Below are 13,482 nucleotides of genomic sequence, written 5' to 3' on the forward strand. Positions count from 1 at the left end.
TCAACTAAACAAATAATAAGGTTTATTAATCTTTTTAGAAGGCATTTTAATTTTTTTTTTTTTTAAGTAGGCTCCATGTCCAGTGTGGAGCCCAGCGCAGGGCTTGATCTCACACAGTAAGATCAAGACCTGAGCCAAGACCAAGAGTCGGACACTTAATCAGCTGAGCCACCCGGGAGCCTGAATTTTTTTTTTAAGTATTTTTTCTAAGATTTTATTTATTTATTTGACACAGAGAGACAGCCAGAGAGGGAACACAAGCAGGGGGAGTGGGAAAGGGAGAAGCTGCAGAGCAGGGAGCCTGATGTGGGACTCAGTCCCAGGACCCTGGGATCATGACTGGAGCCGAAGGCAGACACTTAACAACAGAGCCACCCAGGCGCCCTAAGAAAGTATTTTAAAAATAACTTGTTCTGCGGTGCTTTAGCAATTGTCGTCCCTCCTGCTGACTGCCTTAGTCAATGGAGTCACGCTGATAAGAATGGCAGAGATGGAGGTCCATGCTTCCTCCCACCAGAGTGGATTTTGAGTTGGGAACCCACTGCAGCTGGACAATCTTTCTAAAATGTGAACCCGATCCTGAGGCTCCCCTGTGTAACACCATTCAGTGATTTCCTACTGCCCTTCAGATAAAATCACATCCCTGCTGTGTGGCTCCAGGCAAGTTATTAAACCTCATTGTGGCTCAATTTCCTCTTGTATAAAATGGTGATAATAATCGTGAAGAAAATATATGTAAGGCACTTAGCACAAAGTTAATAAATGCTCACTATTATTATTATTATTGATATTATCTCACCGACCATGTTCCTTTTCAGTTTCCCCTTCACCCTGACAGCCATTCTCAACAATGAGTTCCTCAACTCCCATGGGCTTTCTTGCCTTTATGCCTTGACCTGCGGTTCTCTTTCTGTTTGCAACACCCTTTTTCTCCTCCTGGCCTTTGGCCAGTTTTATTGCTAATAATTTACAAGCTGTCAGCTTAAATGCATATTATCAAGATGGCCTTCCCTGACCGTAAGGTCAGGTTTGCTTACCCCAATATATGCATGCACTGCACACTTCCTCTACAGTAATACACACCATACATTACTGTAACATTTTGCCTGACTGAAGGATCTATAAAGGACCCAAGGTTAGATTCGCCTTGCTCCCCACTTTTTCAGTAGCAAGCGCAAGTGGGGGGGATTAGATTATAATGCAATGGACAAAGAAATCTCATTGGATTACAAAGATTAGTCCTTGATCACACTGAAATAATCACAGGATGACTCCACCGTGTTTTCATGCTGAGCGCCAAGCTGATGGACACCCCACGCCTTGGAACATTGCTGATCTCGTGGTAGAGAGAAAGGGAACACAATAATCCTCTTAAAACTCCCCAGCAGCAGTGGCTCATCAGATTCCCCCTCACATTTTATTGGCCAGGGCAAGTCACATGGCAAAGCCCAACTAACTTACGTCAATCAGGGGGGGCATCCTTGTGTGGAAAATGCACAACAAACAGGGACCCTACAATATTCAGTAAATGGTTATAGATGCTAAAACTGAGCTCAATGAAGGTTAGTTCAATGAAATGTTTCTTTGCTTCAAGCTGACAAACCTAAACCCCACACCAACTAAAATCTTGCCAGAAACTTCTCTGTTATTCAAAGAGATACTTATTTCTTGAAATTTTTGACTTTAAAAATCACTCTCCTTTCAGTCATGGGGCCATGTTTTCTGCCACAGGCACCGGCTGCCTATGTCTGTGGTCACAGTTTATAGGTCATACCAGTACACCACATTGGAGGAAAGAAGGATAATTAGATTCAACAGCATCCACACCGTCCCCATAATTTGTTTGCTTACTCTATGCAAGTTAGTCATCCAGACAGATGAGGTAACATCCAGTCTCACAGGGCTATCCAGTGAAAAGGGAAACTTGGAGATCCGTTCCTCTAACCCTTAGGTAACACGCAAAAAAAGAGCTGAGTGATTTGCCAAACAGTAGCACAGCTAGGATTAAAATACAAATTGCCAGTTTTAAAACAAGTGCTCTTTTGAAGTAAGTCAATCAGAAAAAAACAATTAGCATATGATCTCTCTGATACAAGGAATTTGAGAGGCAGGACGGTGGGGGGGAGCTATGGAGTGTAGGGAAGGAAAATATGAAACAAGATGGGATCGGGAGGGAGACAAACCATAAGAGAATCTTAATCTCACCAAACAGAGGGTTGCTGGGGGGCGTGGGGGGGGGGTCGGGATAGGGTGGCTGGTTTATGGACATCAGGGAGGGTATGTGCTATGGTGAGGGCTATGAAATGTATAAGTCTGATGATTCATGGACCTGTAACTCTGGGGCAAATAATGTATTATATGTTAATAAAAAATAATTTTTTTAAAAAGTGCTCTTTTAATTATAGCATAACCTTGCCATAAGGAGGCACCAAATGTGAATGATTGCAAGAGGTCACCATTGAACAGATGAGGAAACTGAAACCCAGGGGTAAAGTGACTTTCTCAAAGCTACCCACATTATTAGTTCTATTTTGCCTGGCCACACAGAACCACAAGGAAATCTAAGTTGTTTCAGCATCTAGGATGGTACCTGCTCTTCACTGAAGGCTCAGAGAAATTGTTCATGAACTGAACTGAACTGATTGAATTGGATTGAGTTGAACTGAAATCACAGAAAATGTAGAGATGCTTTTCTTTTGCACTACCCTTGTTTTCATTTCCCCTGGAGTTTTAAGCTTGCCAAACCAGCAAGTTATATACCAACAACTATGATTTTGCTAGCTTCTCCTCTATTAATATCCTTGTTCCCTGTTCCTTCCGTATTTATAACTACCAACCTTCTCTGAGCAGAAACAAATTAATACCTGGAAATCTTGTCATCTCATGACATTTATAGAACAATATAGGATCTGGATAGCAGAATCAACAATTATAAGGGCCCTGAAAGATCATTAGACAAAGAACTTTATTCCCTCTGAGTTAAGCAGGTCAGTTAAAAAAGTGACATAACCCAGATGTTCTTAAGCCACAGGAACAAATGCTATTAAGTCACTGTCTCTCGACAACTAAGTGATATGTACGAGGAATGGGAATTAAATTTGGAGAGAGAATACAGATTCCGGCTGGGCTCCAGGGCTGAAGGATATTAAATAAGAAAGAAACAATAGCACTGTCAAGTCTAATTGTTTAAAACATAAAACTCTTTCCATATGTCTCGAGACAAACAGAGTTGCATAGCATCGGGATGCACTGTGAAGTCAGGCAAAGAGAAAGAATAGCATGTACCATTTGGAATGAAAAACTGATTTATGGGGAATTTGACTCTGCTTCTCCCCCCTTCTCCTCATGCTCCACCCAGGCACTTAGACATTTGAAAATAGCTATAGGAAACACCATGAAGTCTCTTTTTTGTACGAGATTTGACTATAAAATGAGAAATGATGGGCTTTGTGGTCATACAGAATTTGGTTCCAACCCTGACCATACTCCTTCTTGTTATGTGACCTGAGGCTCAACTTTCTGACCTATAAGCAGAGATTATATTCTTATGGTGCAAGGATGTGTTTAGAATTAAATGAGATAATCCATAATAAAGTCACTAGCATTTGATAGGCATTCATTATGATATACCTTCTTTACGCTTTCCTTTAAACAATGGAGATGCAATCATCCACATAGCGGCTCCATATAATTCTGTGATGAAATGAGAACAATTTTTCACTCATTGACAATAAATTGAGAGATGCCTGCATCTCATCTCTTTGATTAACGAACACAGATTTACTGAGAGCACTATTCACAGGCAAAGCTCAGTGGTAGGTATGATAAAGGTCACAAAGTGTTCTTAGGAAAAATGTATGAAATGAAGGCATTAGCTCAAGACTCCTTTTGTCATTTATGACTTCAAGCAATCAAGAGTATCTGGTCTTTAAAGTATTTTTACTAAAAAAATAAGTATTTTTATTTATGGGATGTATGAGTTCAGTATAGAGAAATGATGGAAAAAAAAAAGAAAAAAATACTTAAGGTACCTGGGTGGCTCAGTTGGTTAAGCGACTGCCTTTGGCTCAGGTCATGATCCTGGAGTCCCAGGATCGAGTCCCACCTTGGGTTCCCTGCTCAGCAGGGAGTCTGCTTCTCCTTCTGACCCTCTCCCATCTTGCATGCTCTCTCATTCTCTCTCAGATGAATAAATAAAATCTTAAAGAAAAAAACAACTTAGACTCTAGCTAGAATTAGTGAGTTTTATTTCATACTAGATTTGTCGGATACTATGTTTCTAAGGAGTTTTGTGTTACAGGTATGTATCTGTATCTTTGTCTGTATCCATAAAGCCACAGAAAGAGTACTGTGCTTGGGGTTCAACCCCTGCCCTCCCATATTCTAATGGGAAGAATTGTCCTTATGTTGTAGCTGGAATCTCGATTTCCTCACTGTGTAATTAGATTTCCCTAATAGATTTCCTAAAGTCACTGCCATATGTAGAAGTTAAAATGTAGCATAAAACACTTGTGACTCTTCACTACTGTACTGTGTGCATGTGTGTATGTGTATTTATGAAAAATATGTTCCTTGCCAACAAACAACTCTACAGCAATTTCATGGAGATAGCTAGCGTCACATGAAAGCAATTTCACATAATACACTAAGTTGTCAATAAATGAAAAGTTCTCAGAAGACTCAAACTGCTGTTTCAGTATCTCCTAGGACAGGTCAGAGATGGTTTTGAGGCTAATACCAGAGCTCTTCTTCTTTGGTCCCTTAGGGCTACTATGGATCACAGGGATGATGATAGGCCAGTTGGATGCACAGAGTTTTGGAGGTTTAATTGATCCAGGAAAAATTCCAGGAAGATTTTACGGAAGAGGCACTGCCCAATGTTACAGTACTTTTGACCTTCACCTCCCAACTCCCCCTTGACCTCATCACTAAAACAACATAAATTCCACTGCAAATAACTAGAATCATTAACACCAGAACCAGGAGGGGGAGGCTTGGGAAGCTCGCATTGTCAGCAGTCTCATCATCTTTATGACCTCCTAGCGCTGCAAAAATCACTCAATGGAGCCCTACATACTTCACATTTCTAACTACTCCAAATTCCCGGTGTGTCTGAATATTTTAATTTCTCATATATTATTTATAAGGACCTGCACCCATATATCAAACAGCCTTTTTAATATAGCTTTTACAACAAAAATTGAAAACATACATTCTTTTCCTGTTCCACAATTATTGCAATCTAATGCAGAAATTTGCCCTGATAGAAAAAAAAAATACAGAATAAGGAGAAAGGTATTTTCCATCATAAAAATTTTAACTTGGAGAAGAAAAAGGGCAATTACATAAACAAGTCAATTCAGCCTTAGGGAACGTGTAGCTCACACAGATTTCTGATTGAAAGCCAGCTGAAAAAAAGGAGAAGAAACAGATTTAAACTCTTGCTGCATAATTCATCCCACCCCTGTTTGAATATTAAGTCTCGGTGTGATTATTACTAGGTTCTTGTTATAACCTTCATTGACCTCTTCAACAAATGACCCACACAATGCCTACTGACCCAGAATCTCTACATATGAAGACAGCTTCACGTTTATTTTCAAAATAGAACTGAAACGTGACACAGGTGATTTCAATACAGGTGTTGCTCAAAAGACACCGTGTATGTCCGTGGTGCCCACAGTCACAGGAGAAGTACTTGACGTGGGTATTGGCAACATCTTCCCCATAGCCATCCCTACCCCCACTCCCCAACTGCCCCTTTAGTGATGTTGTTGCATACACATGTATTGCTGTTAGGTTCTTTTGTCCCCTACTCCATGCCATCCTGGGATCCTCGAGCCTCCTAAATGATCTGTTCAGATTTGCATACGTGAAGGATCATCCTTTGTGCAGTGAAGTTCTGCAGGCTTCTAACAGATATGCAGTGTCCTGTATTCATCCTTACAGTGTCATAGAGAATGGCTCTAGCTAGCCTTCGGATTGTGTGCTTTTGCATCAGGCAGCGGCTTTAGCGGGTGCAGTGTCCTCCAGTGGCTGCTTTGTTCAATCTAATTGTCATTAAGCCTCAGAGCAAAAGACAAATAACAACTATTGACTTGGGAGGTAACAGTTGTAACCAAATATCTGTCTGTGCCTTTCTCTGGGGATGTAACTCCAACGTGGTGCGCTGTGTTGCTGCTCTCCAGGAAGAATATCAAGTAATGCCCCTGGGCTTGAGAATGGGGGAGAATTGAAACCAAGTTCACATTTTTGGTACCTAGGACATCACAGAAAGAATAAAAATGTTAAAAAGAGAACAACAGGGTCTTCATCTGAAAGATTTTTTTCCTTGGGCTTAATACATACTTCTATTTCCATTCTGTTGTTTATTGCTGAGAAAATTGATAGATAAAAAGTTTTAAAATGTGTTTGAGAGAAATTAGGTCCATATACTTATAATCAAAGGACTAGTTTTGATGACAACAATTATCGTCATCTCTCTGTGAGTGTGTTTTCAACAAACACAGACCCCACTAATGGTAAATTACTTGGCCTTAAGGTTAGAGTTCTTAGATGCATTATATCGACAAAAGCAGAGAGAAGATTACAGCAGTCCCTGGAAAGGAGACCTCACATTTCCTTGTAAGTACAGATACCTTACAAACTAGTCGAAGGGTGTATAACTTTGAACTCAGGAGAGAGAATAGGCAGAAATCAATACTGAATATTTAAAGGTAACAACATTTGGGAGAAAAATTTATACTCATAGCCAAGTCCTGAATCCAGAGAAGAATGTATATCTCTGAGGAAAGTACTTTTCATCCATCACTCAGAAACCACGAGTATATGATATTTTAAAAATGTCGAGTTTCTTTTCTTTGAGTTAGGGAAATGTCTGCTTTACTAAACCATGCTCTCCCAGGGGTATATTTTTCTAAATCGACATTTTCTTATGAAGGTAATCTCCCACTCAACCATGCACCTTGCAAAGCTAAGCCCAGGTCAGAGGACTCTTTGAAGAGAAGATAAAGACCTAGAAATACCAAGAGAGGGTATTCAACTGGGAGGAGAAAATCAGTAAATCTTTTCTAATGCGAATTCTGCTTTGACAAATTCTTGAAAGAGCCATTTGTACCTCTTCATTTAGACTCTCTGTTGATTAATGGAAACGAAAAAATAATTCTCTCACTTGCCGCTTGTGCGGCTTTAGAAACCCCAAAGAGAGTCAACAAAGGACAGCGGAGCCTTCTACTTCTTTGTCCACAATAACTGAGCTTCGTAGGTTGGAAGAGAAGGAAATGTTGATCTCCCGGGCTTGTTTAGCTTTGCTTTTTAAATTGCTAAATGCCAGCCTGGGAATTCTGCCTAAAATGGTAATAAGTTGCCTTGATACTACACCTTTCATCCAGGAGGCACATGCTTCTCTGAGTTCTGAAACACAGCCATCCTGGAGCTGAAACGCAGTGACTGTTTTAATGTTGAACATTTATTCAGTGCCATGATTATACAAGGTGGAAGAAATTGTTTGAAACAGTACCAAAATATTGCAGTAACAAAGATTGTGGGCTGTGGGTTTTGAAAGTATCCCAGATGCAGTCTGCTTTGTGCTTTCCTTTGCATATGGAATATTTACATATCCCTTTTTAGTCTTAAGATTCCTAAGATGCTCACTTTTGTGGTCCTCAGTTTAGGTTCAACATACACTGCAAAAAATCAGGAAGAATGCATTAAGTCCCTTCTTTTTAGAAAAGCCTTTGCTATTTAGAATACTCCTCAAGAAAAAGGACAATGAGAAAGAATTCTGCCACTACTTTTATTTTATACCTCCTAAAAGAAATTCTGTCTCTGAAAAGAGCAGATGAGGAAAAAAGGTGACAAAGACTCTTCCAGGAACTCCTGACCACTTATCTCCTAACTGATTTCTCTTCTGTTAGGCCAAGGGACCAAGAGGGTATCTATCACTGGATTGAAAACAGGTCAGGAACCCAGTCTTACTCATTGTTACTAACCTCAAGACTCAGGCAGATAACAGATCTTCAATAAATCCTTATTAAATTAATAAATGATTGGTTTTCTTATTCTGAAAACACCGAGACCACAACCTGTGACACTTTCAATGCTTGAGCAGAAATTTGTTTTTACTTAAATAGCAAGAGGAGGGGGGGGGGGAATGATGATGAAGAAAGCAAGCATGAGGGGCTAATCTGAGAGATGCTGAAAACAGGTTCATGTGCCCTCCAAAAACCAGCCCCCTCTCAGTTTATTGCTGTCAGGAAACAGGAAAAAAACTGCATTATTATGCTCCCCCCAACACACACCACATACAATTGAAGACTCATCAGTCTTTTATAGCTGCACCTAAAATGAGGCTATGCTGTCCTCTCCTGACAGCAAGTTTTCAACGGGGAGCAGAAAAGGGAAGGTCGGTTGCCAAAGAAGATCCTCAAGGGGTTTCGAAGTCTAGGCCCCAGGTCTTGCTAACAGTAGATCTGTGAGACTTTCAAGCCCCTAGTTCCTTCTAGGACTCAGCTTCCTCATCTGTCAAGTGAGAAGCAGTAATTAAAATCTAATCTAGGTGATTTGGGAAAGGACCCCAAGACCGGGACTTGCATTTCATGGCCCTAGAATCGAAATCTGCAATTAGATTAACATCTTCTACTTCTTTGTCTTGCTTGAGTGGTCTTGGAATCACACAGGCAAACATGGCTCACTATATGACCATCTCTCTAGTCATACTCTTGTTACTCTGAGAGCCACGGGGAACCTGACTTGGCTTAGAAAGATGATCGGTCTAGAAAGATGATCAGTCCAGACGAAAAATCCTAAAGCAAAGACCAGCATATTTGGCTTTCTTATTTTATACTTGAGGCAACCAAGTCTCTGAAAGATTAACTGGCCAGCCTAAGCTGTCCAGTCAGGAAGAGAAAAAAAAATAAAATGGTTCTTAAACTCAGGTCTCAGGCATCTCAGCTGAGATTTCTCACAACACTTTTCCCTACATCTTTACAATTGAGTAAGTTGGGAATTTATGAGGTTGATTAAAGCCTTGTTTGTTTGTTTGTTTTACTGTAAGCAGAATTTCTGCATTTTAGTGGCGACACTGCAAACACTGTAGGAGAAATACCTTCTGGCTTTAATAAGCAAACAAACAAATAAAAAATAACAACAACAAAAAAAACCTTCTGAAGCTCATTAAAACCCATCCACACTACCCCTGTCAGAATCATTACTGATGTAAAACATTCAAAGTCTGGGATTTTCCTGTTATTTCACAAAATACATAATTTGAGCCAATCCTGATAAATATTGGTATCCCTTTATTCAAGCATAGCTTTCAACTTCCAGAGAGTTAATAAATTGGATTCTATCAGTCTGCAGAGAATATACAGTAAGATAAAAACATCTTGCAAAAATTTACTGTATATTTTAGGATGAGTCGAAATATCAGCAACCATTGCAGATGCATTTACAGGATTTTTAGAGTAGCACATTTCATCATAAACGGCTCTGTGATTCAGGATGGCATTAATAATGGAAAGAACAACCTTTAAAATAAAGTAAATGCATTTGGAGCAGTTACTGAGGTGATATCTGTCAGACACACACACACACACACACACACACCCCAGTTAATAACTTGCAAGTTGATGTGATATATTCCTTAGCCTACCCTGTCGGGAAAGATTTATCTTTTGTGTTAAACTTCAGGTTGAAAAATTAAAATAAAATTTGATGTCTCCGTGGTGACCTGCCTTCCTCTATTTTCTTTACCTTTTAATTTCTATCATTACCAACTTTAGAACGGTCTCTTTGACCTTACACAGTATTTCAAAAGATGGTTTAGATGCCAAAGGACTGCCAAAACAAAGTTATAAATAAACTATGCCCCTACACATATACATCTCAAGGTGTTAATCAAAAAGGACATAAATCATGAATACATTTTACCTTCATACAAATGAATGTTACCACCACGCGTCCGATGTATTTTTGTCCTATTACTTTTCTTTACAGCTGCTGTCTCAAATAGTTTCAGAGGCCAGGAGTTAGTGTGAATTTCCTTGCTTAGTGACAAGTCAACCTTTACTCCTCTACACTCCCAAGGCACTGCTCAGTGAGTCTGTATCTAGTAAATGAAATATGGAAAGAGGGAAACGAACATCTCTTTTCTCGTCTTCTCTTTCCCCCCACTCAGTTCCCGTTTTTCAGTGCCCCCCCTTTCCTTCCACTGTCACCCCCCTCTCTTCTACCTCCCCCTGCTCCCATCTTCCTCTTTCAGTCTCCTCGGATGCCTTCTCTCTTTCCTCCCTAGCACACCTGGGTCAGCAGTCAGGAAGAACTGGAGGTAAAGAAGGTGTGGAACATCTGGGACCCTCCGGTCCAAAACTAAATCATCAGCACGTTAAAGAACTCACGGTGATTCTAACAGAAATCCCGGAGGGGAAAAAATTATTTTTCTTTATTAATGTAGTTACCAACCAACCAATACATTCTGAATCCCACATTGAGCAGCAAAAGCTATACACAAAACATTACTGAATGACCTTGACCCTCCTCACTTCCCACACAGTGCTCATTAGTGGGGAAAGGCGAACACCTTTGGGCACCGCTCTGAGGTAATTCTATAAATGCCACAGTCATGCTTAAATACAATACTGTACCAAGATAAGGCACTTACAAGGCAGCATTTCCCAGATCTCATGAGAATGAAGAGAGAATACTTAAAATTCTAGAAGGCTTCAAAAAAGACAGACTTGAGGACCACACAATACTTTAAAAGAGAAAAAAGAAGGAAAGGTATTTTCTAAGGATTAATAAAGAAAATGAAAAAAGAAGTTGATAAATCAACAAAAAAACATATCCCATTTCCATCCTACCAGTAATAACGTTTAAGTCCCAGAACAAAGTTCTACCCTTCCATGCTATCCCCTTCCTTAGAGCAAGGCTATGCCTCACCTATCTGTCCAACAGATGTGAAAAGCAATCCCGAACAGTCCCTCTAGGTCAACTAAGTATCTAAGATTGTACATATCAGAACTGTCAAATCCACACTGTTTTGTTTGGTGTTTCTTTTTCCTAAGTCATTCTGCATTCTTATCCCAGAAGAGCTTCTCTCATGAACTGGACATTAAAAATACCTGAGTGGGGAGCAGTAAAACAATGCATCTGATGTAGAATCCTGCAGCAACCTGCAAACCAAATACATGTGGTAAATAAAAGATCCAATGATTTTCTTCCACTCAAACCACTCCTTTTAAACAAGAATATAAAACGTCACTATCATCAACAAAAACGAGTACTTATGGAGCCTCTTCCAGTTACAGAGTCCTCATCTCACTCAAGATGAATTCAGTGTTCTAACTATGGCACACAAGATGCTCTGTGACTTGACCCTGCCCGCCTCACCCACACACCCTTTGGTCCAGAACCACCAATTTCTCAAACAGCCCTTGCCTTGGTGGATTTCCGCAGTCAGTGCCCTCTATGTAAAAAGCCTGTCTTCACTTCTGGAGCGGCCGGGTGGCTCAGTTGGTTAAGTGTTCAACTCTTGATTGCAGGCTCAGGACTGTGAGTTCAAGCCCTGTGTTGGGCTCCCTGCTGGGCATGGAGCCTACTTAAAAATAAACTAATTAATTTTAAAAGACCCAGTCTTCACTTTTCCTCTTACCTAACTCCTACTCAATCATCTAGATTCAGGTCAAACCTCACTGCCCTGAAGGAGTCCTTCCAGATTTTAGAATGTAAATTACTATCACCCTTCTGAATACTAAGGGCACACGGTACCCCAAACTAAATACTAAAAACTTTGTATTGCATTTTCCATCACAGGCCTTAGAAAATGGAGGATGTCAGGAGATTCTCGTTCAGGGAGCTATAATCACACTGAGGCCATGAAACTCATCAAAGAAAACCACGCCTAGAGCTGTCCTGGGTTTTACAATGTAGAGTGAGCAAAGAGTTTACAGAAGGAAGCAAAAGAGGAAGCTATGGCCCAGGAGTGGGCAGCATGCTCGGGGAGAGTCATATGATGTTCAAAGGGTATTCCTAAGAATGTAGTACTCCATAATGTAGTTCTCCAAGGGTCGAAAGCCTTTTCTGCAAAGATGATTAACTCTACTACAGAAGAGCAGGTAAAAATGTCTAAGTATAAATTTAGCCTTGTGGGGCGCCTGGGTGGCTCAGTGGTTAAGCCGCTGCCTTCGGCTCAGGTCATGATCTCAGATTCCTGGGATCGAGCCCCGCATCGGGCTCTCTGCTCAGCAGGGAGCCTGCTTCCTCCTCTCTCTGCCTGCCTCTCTGCCTACTTACAATCTCTGTCTGTCAAATAAATAAATAAAATCTTTTAAAAATAAATAAATAAATAGATAGATAGATAGATAGATAGATAGATAAATTTAGCCTTGCATTAGTTTATGCCTACATGTGACATCTTTGGGGAAAACATTAAATCTAACTTGCCTGTGAAAAACACCCAGAAATACAACAAACGAACAGCCTTACAATGAAGTTTACTGCTAAAAGGGTTTCTAAGACTAAGAGAATTCACTGCAGAGTTGGAAAATACCACAATGCTTTGGCAATCAATTAATTAGTTCTTGGTGCCTCATCAATCCTAGTTATTCAAGATTTAACCAGGAGTAATGGGAATAAATTAGGAAGAAAAATTTAGGCTGGATATCAGGAACATTTTCTTAATCATTAAATCAATTAGACAACAGAATTTAAAATTGGATATTTAATGTGAAAGATGGAACCAAGAAGGAGAAAGTACAGTATCAAGGAAAAATGAGAAATCATAGGTCTAAAAGGTTCTCTGTCATCATTAGCCCATTCTTCTGTGTTTGGAAAGAATGATAGTTGAGATTTCTACTCACATCATTGCCTATTCTAAAATTTTCAAACCTTCAGAATATACACTCGCTAAAACAAAGAAGTTTGTTTTCTCCAGTGAATCAGATCCTGCTGCAGAAATCTTACTAAATCCCACAAAATTTGGACATCCTTTTTGAGTATCTACTGAGACTGCAAAGCAAGAAGCTACAAGATCTTTGCCTATTGTTATGCAACATAATCCTCCAAACTTAGCAAAAAAATCAGGCAATCACTACATTCCAATTCTGGGCTACATATAATAAAGTCCAACAGAACTTGGAAAGTTAGGAAGAGGAGAACACGCATTTCCAGCAGCATGGGAGAAGAGGTTTCTTGACCAACCCACACTGAAAGTCATTAGAAATATTTTAAATAATTAGAGATAATCAGAACTGAAAATAATCAGAAGCACTGGGTAACATAAGTGTTTAAGAATATGTTTTCTAGGGGCTCCTGGGTGGCTCAGTGGGTTAAGCTGCTGCCTTCGGCTCAGGTCATGATCTCGGGGTCCCGGGATCAAGTCCTGCATCTGGCTCTCTGCTCAGCAGGGAGCCTGCTTCCTCCTCTCTCTGCCTCTCTGCCTACTTGTGATCTCTGTCTGTCAAATAAATAAATAAAATCTTTAAA

At 40.1% G+C, this 13,482-nt stretch overlaps 1 long non-coding RNA gene across 1 annotated transcript in view; it reads right to left on the reverse strand.

The window, feature by feature from the left end:
* Window positions 1-5,268: 5,268 nt before the first annotated feature.
* LOC106006734 overlaps window positions 5,269-13,482 on the reverse strand; it is a 190,714-nt gene continuing 182,500 nt past the window's right edge. The window contains exon 4 of the long non-coding RNA XR_001181010.2: window positions 5,269-6,259. This is a non-coding gene — a long non-coding RNA (uncharacterized LOC106006734). The remainder of the gene's footprint in view (window positions 6,260-13,482) is intronic.

This window comes from Mustela putorius, unplaced genomic scaffold (assembly GCF_011764305.1).
Source record: "Mustela putorius furo isolate JIRA1106 unplaced genomic scaffold, ASM1176430v1.1 tig00000421_pilon_pilon_pilon, whole genome shotgun sequence".
Lineage (NCBI taxonomy): Eukaryota > Metazoa > Chordata > Mammalia > Carnivora > Mustelidae > Mustela > Mustela putorius.